The sequence below is a fragment of the Mytilus galloprovincialis genome, chromosome 10 (genome assembly GCF_965363235.1).
Source record: "Mytilus galloprovincialis chromosome 10, xbMytGall1.hap1.1, whole genome shotgun sequence".
NCBI lineage: Eukaryota > Metazoa > Mollusca > Bivalvia > Mytilida > Mytilidae > Mytilus > Mytilus galloprovincialis.
In genome coordinates this window covers 61,761,928-61,774,546 of record NC_134847.1, presented here as the reverse complement: position 1 = coordinate 61,774,546, position 12,619 = coordinate 61,761,928, and the positions used below count along the sequence as shown (strand labels likewise).

General features: G+C 30.4%; 2 long non-coding RNA genes across 2 annotated transcripts; one reads left to right on the top strand and one right to left on the bottom strand.

Moving 5' to 3' along the window:
* Window positions 1-800: 800 nt before the first annotated feature.
* LOC143048061 (uncharacterized) lies at window positions 801-4,365 on the top strand. The gene is made up of 5 exons (XR_012969731.1): window positions 801-873; window positions 1,406-1,590; window positions 2,143-2,268; window positions 2,899-3,075; window positions 4,017-4,365. It is a non-coding gene; the product is annotated as an uncharacterized LOC143048061 (long non-coding RNA).
* Window positions 4,366-5,867: 1,502 nt separating this feature from the next.
* Window positions 5,868-12,600, bottom strand: LOC143048059 (uncharacterized). Its single transcript, XR_012969730.1, has 5 exons — window positions 12,499-12,600; window positions 12,043-12,191; window positions 11,476-11,571; window positions 10,218-10,400; window positions 5,868-6,275 (listed from the first exon to the last, which is right to left on the bottom strand). It is a non-coding gene; the product is annotated as an uncharacterized LOC143048059 (long non-coding RNA).
* Window positions 12,601-12,619: the final 19 nt, after the last annotated feature.

Below are 12,619 nucleotides of genomic sequence, written 5' to 3'. Positions count from 1 at the left end.
AAAATTAAAATAAGATTAATATGGCTGTTACTTGCAACACTAACACATGTAATGTGTTGTTTGCGTTTATAGATTGCTGTCTCGTTAAAAAGTATTTTCATATATCTTTTTTTTTTCTTCTAAACATGATATTATATGATTCAATTTAACCTCATCATTTTTTTTTTTAATATCCAAACTTTTTGAATTTTTAAAATTCTCCTTTTCTGATTATCTGACTAAAGTCATTATTTTGCAATAAAAGAAATGATAACTGTCAACTGATTAGGTGACTAGGTGCAACTAGATAGATCGTTCCTAAGTAACTAAATGTTAAGAGTCAGCACGCAGACAGAATGTTTTATATTTAAAGTTATCATTTGTTATTATTTTTTTCTTGGAATTGACAATTTATTTCCTGGTTAGTGGAAACTCTGGGTTATACTTTGTGGTCAGTGTGGTTTTAACGTCCAAGTAACTGCATACCACTGCATTTAAGAGTTGTTGCGCTCCCAGTTATCAATTGAAAAAAAACATAGTTTCCTCATGCACCCATTTTCATTTTTTTTCAATTCTGAAATTAATTAATTACTTTGTATATGTATTATTGTTTTTTGTTTTTGCATATTATAATGCAAAGTTCAACTATATGTACTTTGCATGATGTCAAGGCATTGAACAAATAATCGTTTTTGTGACGTAACTTTTATTTTTTAACATGGCCTTAACACTTTGTAGTAATACATCAGTGTACAACGTACAAATAGAAGAACGAATCAAAAACGTTGTTACAAATCCGTAGTAGTTAATTTCCTCGTTTATGCATATAAATATCCATATTTACTAGTTTAGAAATCAGATTTAATCTTGACTTGATAAAAGATATTAACAATGGTAAGCGTTAATTTAAATCAATTTTTGTTGAACAAAAACAATACTTATATTTTTATAGTGAAAATGTATACTGAACATCTCTTAAGATGTCCTAAGTTTATCTTCTTCTCTACGTAATGCACATAATGCAATGATCATAATGAAAGAAATATGATTTGGAAAACAAAACTTTTGCAAATGAAAATTTTGGAGAAATTCATTTATTCTAAATTAATCTTAAATTATATATATATAAGAGTCTACGAATGGTAAGATTTTAGTTGATTTTAAAAGAATTACACATTTATATATATTTGTTTTCACTTTTTCATTAATTGGGGATCGTGAAATTAAAACACGATATCTAATCATTTTTATGAAGATACAAAAAAAAAAAAGAAATAATAATCTTAGAGTATATAAGTAATTTAAAAATCAATGCATTTGATTTTCAAAGCATTTTATCCCTGTGACATAAACTTATTATTAAATAGATCAATAAAACGAATAGCTGAAGATAATCATTTAGTAAAATGTATTTATTTGCTCTCAGGTTCCACTTCAACTGTATATTGCTGTTATAGTTGCAACGCTTGCTACTGCTCTCCCTAGTCCGGGTAAGGGTAAGAAATGGGAGCTCTGTCAGAAATACGACTTGTTGTATAGACAATGTCTACCACCATCGGACTGGATTTGTGATGCGAGTCAGATTCCAGAAACCTACGTTTCATTCAACATGTAAGTATATACTCTTATAAAAACAATGCTATTGCGATAATTAAAAATATAATATAATGGCAGTACTTCTGAGAAAATAACAAAGGATTGACTTCACAAAATTTTTAGTGTTCGGAGGTGGGGTATTTTTGATAATTTTGATAAGTACTCCAAATTCACATTTCGATTATTTATGTCGAATCGGTTATTCTCGATGCAATCGTCGAGGTTAATACAAAGCCCATGAAAACGTCAGTGAGCTTTACAACAAAAAAGACAAAAAATGGAGGTCAAGGATCAGAATTCACACAATTGCTTCACTTAGGACACAAATACCAATTAAAATTACAATTTTTTATATTTTTAAAAAGCAGAATATGTAGTAGATGTGTTAAATTATGTTTCCGTTTTACACCAAATAGATCATTTTAATAACGCTTTATACAATAAAAGATTATAGGACAAGTCATACAATTTCAAATATGATTGCATCATACTATTTCATGAGATAAAATAAATGCATGTGTATTTGTAAACAAATAATTTACATCCATCTCTCTCTCTCTCTTACAGCCGTAAAGCAATGGACCTCTCAGATGGAGGTTTTGTGAATTACTTAAGACACAGCAGAGAATGCAATGGTGTCTCAAAACACGTATTCTCTAAACAAGATAACTTGGAGGATATCAGAGGAGCTGGGTAAATAAATTTAAAAATAGAGAATTTGCTTTCTTAGCGATTAAGTCACCACTGACAACTTTATAATGTTATCTTCAAACGGACCGGTCAGAGTGCATATTTGTTTTTGTTCTTTATCTATTTTTTGCTAGGATGCATTGAGTCTTTAGTCATTCCTAAGTTTGGTTTGAGTTAATTGTTATATGGTAGATTCATTATTATGAATATGCATTAAATATTTGACATTGAAACACCTTCACTAAAATTAATTTGGCTGTGTAATTTTCATTTTTTTGGCGCAAATATTCACTTTAAAATGACCCTTTGACAAAAAAAAATCAAAAAATCAAAAAAACTTGAACCACACTTTATTGTAAATCAACCAAAGAGCAGCCAACTCTTTTCCAACCAAAGAGCAGACAACTCTGTCCAACCAAAGAGTATACAACTCTGACCAACCAATTTGTTAATCCAAGTTCTTTTAATCTTTTAATCTTTTTTCTTATTTTATATGATATCAAAAAATAACCTTCAACATCTGTTCACACATATCAACATTTACTTCTCAATCATTATAAAACCTACATTACACTTGTATCAAATTGTCACAAGTTGTTTTAGATTAATATTTTCATATGTTGTTTTTTTCAGAATGACAAAAATGGCAAGAGTCCATAAATTTCCTATGTGCAGAGAAGTTAAGACGCTTGTTACCCATGTTTATAGACCATTCTATGACGCAATGACTGATGTCAAAACAGGCTCTGAAATTTGTGAAGTCGTTTTAAGCGGCGTAGCCCAAATTGTTTTTAAAGTGGAGTGTGTAGGGTGAGTTAATTTCTTAGTCTCAACTATATCATTCTGTTATACAAAGAGAGCACTATGATCCAACAATCAGGTTAAGAATATAAGAAACGTTTGTGCTTTGGATGTGTGTTTGGTTGCTGTCTTACGGACGTATAAACCACACCATTTTTTATTCATTTTTTTTTATCAGTAAACGATAAAATACAGAAAATAAGAGTAAAAAACGCTAAACATTTCTGAAATATAATGTAACTAACCCAACAAAAATGACATGCAACTCTCAATTCTCTAACATAGTGTGTCTGTATCATGTTAGTCTATACGAACTATAATCCTTGTTGTTTGTCTATTGTACTTTATTTAGATGAGTCGGATGGAAGTGGCTGGAGATTTTATGTTGTACTGTCTAATATTTTCGACATTTCCCGATATTCTTTTAACGTATAAGTAACGTTTTCTCGCTTCCAATACATTCTAATCTTCTACTTTATAGCTTGGTATTAGACTTTTTTTTTTTACACAATACTACATGAATTGAATTACCGCAGTGTAAATGTTGGAGACACATAAGGGTCTGAATGGGGTTAACAGAAAAGAGAATGGGCCAATACTACAGAAATAGGCCCAAAATTAGGATAGAGCAAAATAGGCCAAAAAAGTAAAAATAAATAGAAATGAGTTGTGAAATACCAAGAATAGAGAATAATGAACACCCATTACATAGAATAGAGAAAAACAAAAACGTAAGAATTAATGAATATAGTAATGAAGGACCCTCTTTCATGTTTGTCATTGTAGACTTTCAATATATGCTTGTCGCTTTTTGTGTTATTTGGGTTTTTGTCTCATTAGGGTATACCCCACTTCTGGTTTTATTCAGTCCAATTCCAAGCGGATTATATCTTCTGCTTCACATGAAGTTATTTTGATTATTTAATGTGTTTTTATTATTTATTTTACAGTCATAAGAAAACATCACAATGTAGATTCCATTATGCACCACAAGAAGATTATTACTGCCGACCAACCAATTACGTCACTAGAACCATGGTAATTTTATGCCCCAGCGACAATGGAATATTAACTTACCATGTCGAGAAAATTCCAACAGCCTGTAGCTGCGTAAAGGTTGGATGTGATGATATGTTCACAACAAAAAAACTTCTCTAAAGTGAAGGAACAGCATTAAGTCACTTACAAGGGCATGTGCAATATATTTCATCCTCATCATTTATGTGTATTGTCTTTAATGTTTATGTCTACTTACAAACAACAACAATAATATTGAATAAAAATTAGATTTAAAATGTGTACTTCTATTATTGGTTATAAATAACAAAGACTAGGTAATATGTGTTATGTAGGTTGGTTTTTTCATTGTATGTTGCTAAAACTTGCATTGGCATTACGTAACATTTACAAATGCCAGTTGCGGATCAGGATGTGCATACGTTTCTATAAAACCGTCAACCACCTCCGGTTTTTATTGGTTTCGTGATGTTCAGTTAGTCTTTATTTTCTATGTTGTGTTTTGTGTTTGTTGATTGTGTTTCGTCGTGTGGACAATGAAATAACTCTCATTCAGAGAGCAAATGACATAGAAATTAACAACTAGAGGTCATAGTACGAACTTAAATAACAAGCAAAACCGATGCAACAAAGCCAGCTATAAAAGCCACCGAAATGACAAATTTAAATCAATTCAAACAAGAAAATTAACGTATGTACAAAATAATGAACCAAAATACAAATATAATATACAACAACAAATAACAATAACTGAATTACAGTCTCATTATTTGAGACAGAAAATAGAAGGGGTAATACATGTTTTCGGGCACCAAACCCTATCCGATCCAGGAACATTTTTAAACAACACAGCGTATGAGTGATATACTATAACAATCAATTGAAAAGGGCTACATAGCACATGAACACGTGGCAGGATATATATACATCCACAGAGCAAAAAAGACTCGATGTGAATGAGCTTGTTTGCATTATTTTAGAAACATGGATAATGTGTTGTTAAATTTTAGTTGACAATAACATAAAATATACTAGGCAACTGTGATCGAATGAATAGTAACATAACTAATCCATCAAATTTGTGAATACTGTTTGCATTAAGAATACTTTTAAAACATCTTATAGTATTACATTTAGAAGTGGCTTTTACGTACATCAGCTATTTGACAAATACGTGGATTTTTATTAACTAATCTAGTATATATCAGTCTGTCGATCAAATGCAAATTATCAGACGCTAGTATAGAAATTGAGTCTACTACAACATGAGACTAAAACAAGAACATTTCGATTTGATTACTATAGGGTCACTTGTATCGGTTATAGTTACGTCAAACGTCATTTTACGCAAGTAGAGAAATAAGTTTTAAAACATGAACTGCATACGATTCGGGAGTTCCCTACTTTCACAATCGCATTTAATGGGTTCGTGTTGTTAAATATTGACTGATCTATGCAAGGCTTTCCGTTTGTTTATCTTTTTTGTCGTCTAAATTATTTTTGCCTCGGTATTGTGCGAATTTTTTCAATGTATGATTTTCTTTATTGCTTTTTTGCTTTTTTTTTTTTTTATATTAGAGGTATACCATGTCAGTGAACTATTAAAGAAATGACTGCCCCTAACACACTCGAAGTCTGTTAAAACCCTGATGTAGACGTGTGAGTTATGGGATGTCACTGTCGTCCTTTACATATGTCATTAATTATCATTAGTATTTTTTTATGGTGATAAAAATTACCATATGTATCTTTAACTTAACACTTCAAAGAATACATGACTATAATAGCTTTAATACAATTTTATTAACTAACCAATACCTTAACAATAACATAAAATTAAAAAGCACATAGCGAAACTTTGTAAAACATAAATATCACAGTCAGTTATATTTTCTTCTGATTTTCAAAACAAGCCTGGATTTTTTCTAACTATTGTTTTTTGTCTTATTTCTTGGACGTGTACGGGTCCCTGTCTAATACCACGATTGTTAAAGGGTCCAGCAACTTCTCCTGTTAAACATTTGACTTTAACACAGCTACAGGCGGTTGATACTTTTTCTTTGTAATACTGCAATCCAGTTAATGGACAGTCGATTAGCATGGTTCTGTACACAAAATTTGTTGGTCTACAAAAATATTGCTTGAACACCCCATAGTCGAATCTACAGTAGTTGTTCTGTTTTCTCTCATCTCTGAAAAAACCCAAATGTTAACTATCAATTAGGAAATAATGAAAAACAAAACATTTACCGTAAAATGCTCTTTTAGTTTATGTATCGTGTGCTAGATCGTTATAATAAAAATCTTATATATTTTAAATTTATGCCAAATTTTCAGGACTTTTTATTGATTTACATCATTTAACTTCAAAGTTTATAGGAATATAAACACGAGAACAACACAGTTATAAATAAAACATTAAGAAAATTAAAATATTAATACAAATAAAAATAATCCCAGGAACGCTGGATAGACATGTCGCCACCAATTGTTATAAAAGGCATTGCGAACATTTGACAAAAAACCCACTTGGTTTTAACCAACAAAAGATAAATACTTCAGCTAATTTTCGAAATGAAAAATTATTGTCAAAAATCCACAATTTAAACAATTCCAGCAACGTGAAATCTTGAAAAACAGAAGGGACAATTAGCAGTTTCAGAATCTAAAGAATCATGGGTAATTTCATTGTTCGTACCCCAAAATGAAAATAACGCCACGTCATTGGTTAAATTTCCATTGTTTATGACATTTTTAACCAATCAGGACGTTGTGGTGTACACATTTGAAAATATTACCCAGGATGCATTAGATTCTGAAACGGCGAATTGTCAAAAGTATATAGACCCAAACACTAACATCCGTAAGTTGTTTGGATAGCTTGAAATATATTACTCAATTTAATTGTACTTGAGTTAATGAAGGCACATATATTACAAAAATAAGAGTGATATTACTTTCCAATGACAAGGATAAAACCCGAAAAAGTAAACAGGCCATCAAACCAACATTCTAAATAATTTGGTAACTTTTAAAATAGATCTGTTAATGATCTTAAGGTCTGAAGCCGACAGGTCAGTCAGAAAAGAGAGACAACTTTTAAAATAGATCTGTTAATGATCTTAAGGTCTGAAGCCGACAGGTCAGTCAGAAAAGAGAGACAACTTTTAAAATAGATCTGTTAATGATCTTAAGGTCTGAAGCCGACAGGTCAGTCAGAAAAGAGAGACAACTTTTAAAATAGATCTGTTAATGATCTTAAGGTCTGAAGCCGACAGGTCAGTCAGAAAAGAGAGACAACTTTTAAAATAGATCTGTTAATGATCTTAAGGTCTGAAGCCGACAGGTCAGTCAGAAAAGAGAGACAACTTTTAAAATAGATCTGTTAATGATCTTAAGGTCTGAAGCCGACAGGTCAGTCAGAAAAGAGAGACAACTTTTAAAATAGATCTGTTAATGATCTTAAGGTCTGAAGCCGACAGGTCAGTCAGAAAAGAGAGACACCGAAATACCATAATATCTACAGACAAAACAGAATTATGAAAGACTTAGGCCGTGTTCCCATTGACCTAAACTCGGTGTTGTGTAAGTGTAACTCACACGTAAACTAAACAAAATTACGTTCCCATTGATAAAACTCAATGTTTACATGTAGTGTAAATCATGTTTTGTCTACATGCAGTCGATACTCGATGTAGGCCTTGTGTAGATTCAGTGTACATAAAACTAGGCATTTAAAACATTAGTTTCACCGTGCATATTTAAAGAAGAAACGATTTTTGAATAAAATTGATATTTATAGCAATTATTATAATAAAAGTTCTTTACAGAAATATTTGTCTAAACTTGATATATTTATTTGTTTTGTTTAGAAATAAAACTTAACGTAGCTTTATTAAGCCCTTATCAAGACTCAAAGCAGCATCATTGCCGAACACATAATTCATTTGAAAATTAAGGTATTTCCGAATAAACTTGACTTACACAGACATATTTGCCACTGGTCTTTACTCAAACAACGATTCACTCATAAATGCATTACTAAAAAAGTGTGAGGTAAATGTATTGTTTGTGCAGTATCTCGGATCCGTGAAATTACACTTAAAAAGTCAAAAAAAAAAAAAAAAACAACATTACCCCCCTCCCCCTCCCCTTTGCCAAATACTTCTTGGAGAAGAGTACCATTTGAACAAACAGAAAAGATAGAAATGCTGCGATCCTTAACATCTCAATCCTTTTTCCTCGTCTGTAAGCACGCTGTTGCAGCCTACGTTTTCTAATGCGTAATTGAGACATCTTTAGTATCTTTAAACTATTGCAAATCATCAAAATGGCTTTCATAAAGAAGCTACCACTTAACTTCAAAAAAAGGGGGGGGTATTTTTTTTATTTATCTGAGTCAGAATTATTTCCGAGCAAACGTTTTACGGTTTTTTTTTTTTTTTTTTTTTTTTTTTTTTTTTTTTTTTTTTTATGCTCGTAATCAAATTTTTTTTCTTCCACATTTAACACTATAATGTATGGGGAAACTCTTGATTCAGAATATTTTTTATCATCTATAGAACCAGAATTGTTTTCTTTATCCAATTGGGGTTTGGAATATTTTCATCCCCCCTATTCAGAGTCAAATGGTCGTTCCCTTACTGCTAGAAAAGTTGTCCGAAAACTTTTCATTCGATTCTACGTAATGAACATTTAAATAGAGTTTATGTAACGGTTTATTTCTTCCTCTGTGATATTTTATCCGGAGGATAATTTGTCACGGTAATTTTTTCCAGGCATGGTATTTCACAGGTAGAATTTTTCCACAGAAGTGAAAATCTATCTGTGTTATGCGGTTAGTATGTACCGGTATATATTTGACGTATCATATTTCACAGAACCTTGTGAAATATAGTCCCATTGACTAGGATGTAAGTAACTCGCAATCAATATATACCTGACTTTATAAATGTTTCACAAAGGTAGAACAAATTTGCATAATTTATCAAAGGGAGGTAATTATGAGCAATTTATATTTTAAAGATATTAATATAATATATTCCTGAATCTATTTCATAGTGGCATTTTTCCTTGAATCTTATTTTTTATATATTCATTTATATAACAAGATGACTTACAACATGAATTTTTAATAAGACAGATAACATTTCACAGGTATATACTATCCAGCTGTTAAAATTGCTTTTGTTCCAATATATTGTTATGCTATAATTTATCTGATTTCCATATAATCAACAACAACATCTTTGTCCCAAGACTTTTTTATAGTTATGCAACTATATTTCTACCTTTACGTTTTAATTTATATTTGTACTGAGATCTGAAAACAACTCACTTTTACATGTATTTCACTTACCTTATTTAATCATGATATTATTTCACAATTACCATCTTTGAAATTATTTCTGGTTTTCTTTCTTATGTTTAATGATAATTTTCTTTTTAAAAGAATGATATTTACTTGATTTTTTTCAGGAATTTTTTTCAATGATAATTTGTGAAATAATTCCCATTATAATACATTTTTTTTACAAATAGGTTTAATTCAAATACACTATTATTATTTCATAGTATTTGTAAAGGATATTTTAATTCAATAAGTTAACTACCCAGATAGAATTTCACGGCAAAGGAAAATATATCCCAGTGAAATATTTTCCTCCGGATAAAAAAAATAACAACAACTACTGTGACATTTTTTCCTCCGGATCAAATTTCACCCGGATATAATTTTGCTTTACATTTACAAGTGTGAACGAATCTTATGTACAGGTAATTAAACAAGGCGTATAGATGTGAACAATGTGAAACCAATGTCCAGTACATTAAACTAATTGTAAACAAGTTTACTGTACATGGAGTTTGGTGTGAACACGGCCTTAGTCAAGATATTATACATTTTAGTTTATATTCGATTTTATATGTAAATGACTAAAGAACCAATCGACGTATTATATTTGGCTGGTTAACTTTGCAGTCAAATTGCCCGGTGAAGTTCAAGTGGTGATGTTTTATATCAGCAATCAAATACGATCAGTATTGCTTAGTTGCTTTTCGCGCCATGCGCTTCATGTTAAATAAGAATTATGAAGTTTCTATATTAAATAATGAAATACAGTTTACTATCTTACCCATTGTAACAGTCCGTCCTGTATATTTTCTGTACGTTTCTGTCGGGGCCATTCAATATGACCTGGCACACTTCAAAGCCTTCGGGTAATCCAGTTAGCTCGTGATATACAGTTTTGTTAATGTATTCAATTGGTACCTTGACTTCACGACAAACTGGTTTCTTTACATAATCTATTTTTTCCCTGAAATATAAATATATATTCACATTGAAACAATGTATATCTATTGCCAACTGACTTTTTAAATTGCTATTCAACGATAATATATATATATATATTTTAAAATACATTTCCGTAAATATATGAAAATAAAGACAGAAAATTAATTTAGTCTTCGTTCAACATATTGATTAATTTATAATTGCCTAAGGTCCAGTGGCAAATATTGCGTTCATGTTCAGGACGAGAACAAACTAACAATATATACAATAGGTCCTATTATAGTTGCCGTACGGTGAAATTTAGGTTACCACTAAAAAATGAGGATATATCGGATAAGGTTAGAATTTTAGCCTTGGAACAGTCAACCTACAAACCCCCTAAAAGGGTTTCTTAACGTGCAGAGAGCTTGATACTCTACTGGAGGCATAGTTTAACGTTTATTATTAATTCAAACTGAAGGGGATAAAAGGGGAGGGGATTATATAAGTTGTACAAATATACACGAAGTTTTGTACAAAAGCGATTCAATTCGTGCAAGCTTATTGATTTATAAATGGCACAAAAAAGAAAATTTTGCACTTTTTCATCGATAATAAAACTCTAAAGAGGAGAAAAACGTCAATTTTATTAAATCTTAAGCGACATATTCTCATCCTGAAATACGTGTAATATTTTCCAATCCAATGGATATTAAAACACCAATCAATCCGCCAAGTTTTACACATCAATCCGTCAAGTTTTACACATCAATCCGCCAAGTTTTACACATCAATCCCTATCTATTATAAATGATAATTTTTTTAAAAAGTTTTTTTTAGTGTTTTTTCTTTAAACCATCGTAACTCTGAATTATTTGTACAATCATGCAGAAAATCTAAGCGTATAAGCAACATCTTTTATGATTTCTTGGTTCCACAATTTGTATTTTAGTTTGTAAGTAAAAATAAATGTGTTGTTAGTCAACTTTGTTGGATATTTGTATAATTTTATTAATGTACGATGTCTATCATGTAATTTGTTTTAAAATTTGTTAAGTAAATGTGATACTTAAAAATAATGAAATAAGTTTATCAAATAAAGTTTAAATGATAATTACCCATATGGAGCAGGATCTCCTAAACACTCACTGCATGACTTTATATAGTGAATAAATGATCCATCGCTCTGGGACAACTTTTGCCTCAATCCACGCCTATAACACAGAGAATAAATTAAAAAGATTAGATAGACAAGACAATATTTTATTTTGAGTCTCACCTCTTCCTTTTATTAAACTTACATAAAAGTTTTGAATTTTGATAATCGCTTTCTCCATAAAATGTGTAACTTACTGACATAATATAAATAGCGAAAAAACAATCAAATTTGAAATATATATAAAAGAAATATAGAACTTTACATTTAAATTTTGTAAGTAAACTCATCATGAATACCAGGATTAAAATTTGTGTTTACGCCAGACGCGCGGTTTGTCTACAAAAGACTCATCAATGACGCTCGAATTAAAAAAAAAAAAAAAAAAAAAAAAAAATTAAAAAAGGCCAAATAAAGTACGAAGTTGAAAAGCATTGAGTACCAAAAAATGTTTTACCAAATAACCTATCATAAGGTGCATATCTTCGTGTGTGTGATAAAACAGGTAATATCCAAAAGAACTACTTACATATCTAGTGGTGAATAACCAGCTGGTTTATCACAGATCCAACTCCTGTGTGGCAGACACTGGTCATACAAATACTTGTAGTTGTTACATACGTCCATAGGTACACACGAAACATAGGCAATGATGGCACAAGTCAGTAGTAGTTTCAACTAAAAAATATTAAATGATTATTTCTTATGCTGATCTTTTTATAAAGACATTCAAAACTTGAATGTGTGAAATACACGTACGGTATAAGGTTTGAACTAAGAAATGATAATAAAATATAAAAAAAAAAACTTTTGAAGAAGTTGCACAAAAACATTTTTTTGAAATAATTATTGTAACAGTTCTCACTATACAGAGGAATTATTATTAAATATCAATTATTCAAAACTTTGTAAGATTTGAGATTTTTATGGATCACAGAATCTTTAAAATAAATGAATTCAAATATAACGAAATTCGTTCACTTACCATTTTTAACAGTGGTCACTTTAAGCAAATTTAAGACGATATGATATAAATGGTCAAGTTAAGTCTTTATATATCATTTTGGTTGACAAATGGTGTCTTTCTTTTGACAATGATGATGAAT